This window comes from Oncorhynchus masou, chromosome 8 (genome assembly GCF_036934945.1).
Source record: "Oncorhynchus masou masou isolate Uvic2021 chromosome 8, UVic_Omas_1.1, whole genome shotgun sequence".
Lineage (NCBI taxonomy): Eukaryota > Metazoa > Chordata > Actinopteri > Salmoniformes > Salmonidae > Oncorhynchus > Oncorhynchus masou.
The window spans coordinates 28,860,088-28,861,923 of NC_088219.1; the positions used below are offsets into that span (position 1 = coordinate 28,860,088).

Here is a 1,836-nt window from a genome sequence, read left to right on the forward strand (position 1 = left end):
CAGAATTACACAAGAGCATCCACCGGAATCGACAAGAAAACACAGAACACTAGGGCTGGGTGCTAACATACAAATACAGAGCACAGAACTGAGGGAAACTAAGGGTTTAAATACAATCAGGGGAAACGAGGCACAGGTGCAAATAATAATGGGGAACAAGGGAAAAAACATAAGGTCAAAAAGCACAATGGGGGCATCTAGTATATATATATATATATATCCCATTTAGCAGACGCTTTTGTCCAAAGCGACTTACAAGTCACCTGGGGCCACTACTTTTACATATGGGTGGTCCCAGCGGGAATCGAACCCACGACGCTTGGCGTTCCAAGCGCCATGCTCTACCGACTGAGCCACACAGGACCAAAACCCGGAACAACCCTGGCCAAATCCTGACAGAATCCCCCCCCTAGGAACGGCTCCTGACGTTCCTACCAGCTCTCTCAGGGTGGAGGGCCCTGAACTGACGAATGAGGTCAGGGTCCAGGATGTCTTTGGCAGGAACCCAGGAGCGCTCCTCGGGACCGTAGCCTTCCCAGTCCACCAGATACTGCCAGGACCGCTGCATCCGGCGGGAATCCAGTATCCGATGGACGGTATAAGCCGGCTGGCCTCCAATGACACGAGGCGGAGGGGGAGGTCTGTCTGCCGGGACAAGGGGAGAAAAAACAACAGGTTTTAACAATGAAATGTGAAATGTGGGATTAATCTTAAGGGATCTGGGTAAGTGTAGGCGATAAGAAACTGGGTTAACTCTCCTGGCAACCTTGAAGGGACCGATGTATTTTTGGGACAGCTTGCGAGACTCCACCCGTAGAGGTAAGTCTCTTGTGGAGAGCCAGACTCTCTGGCCGGGGCGCAGGGTAGGCCCGGGACGGCGACGTCTGTTGGCTTGTTGTTGGTACCTCTGTGAGGAACGCATAAGATTAAGACGGGTCTTCCTCCACATAAGCCGACAGCGTCTGACGAACTTCAAGGCTGAAGGCACTCTGACTTCTGCCTCCTGGTCCGGGAACAATGGAGGAGCATAGCCAAACTGACACTCGTGCGGGGACATACCAGTGGAGGAGGAGCGCAAGGTGTTGTGCGCGTATTCGGCCCAAACAATAAAGGATGACCATGTGGACGGGTTGTCACGAGTCATACATCGGAGGGTGGTTTCCAGCTCTTGATTCATCCTCTCTGTTTGGCCGTTGGACTCCGGATGGTACCCTGAAGATAGACTGGCAGAAGCCCCCATGAGTTATATATATATCCCATTTAGCAGACGCTTTTGTCCAAAGCGACTTACAAGTCGGCTGGGGCCACTACTGCATATGGGTGGCCCCAGTGGGAATCGAACCCACAACGCTTGGCGTTGCAAGCGCCATGCTCTACCGACTGAGCCACACAAGGCCTTCCAAAACCTTGAGGCGAACTGGGGACCTCTGTCATAAACCATATCTTGAGGAATGCCGAAGACTCGGAACACATGATTAATTACCAACTCAGCCGTTTCCTTGGCAGAAGGTAACTTAGTCAGAGGGACGACCCTGGCCGCCTTTGAAAACCTGTCGATTATGACTAGGATAGTAGTATTGCCATGGGATGGAGGAAGTCCAGTAATAAAGTCCAATGAGATATGGGACCAGGGTCTGTGGGGAACAGGTAAAGGGTGAAGGAGTCCTTGAGGGCGGAGGTGAGAAGATTTGCCCTGGCAGCACACGGGACAGGCATTGACGAAAGTGGCAACGTCTTCTCTTATGGTAGGCCACCAGAACTTACGCTGGATGAACTCCAAGGTGCGACCTACGCCCGGATGACAGGTGAGGCGAGAGGAGTGCCCCCACAGAAGAA

The 1,836-nt window shown here is 52.5% G+C and overlaps 1 non-coding gene across 1 annotated transcript; it reads right to left on the reverse strand.

Annotated features, from left to right (window-relative positions):
• Positions 1-289: 289 nt before the first annotated feature.
• Positions 290-365, reverse strand: trnap-ugg (transfer RNA proline (anticodon UGG)). Its single transcript has one exon. It is a non-coding gene; the product is annotated as a tRNA-Pro (tRNA).
• Positions 366-1,836: the final 1,471 nt, after the last annotated feature.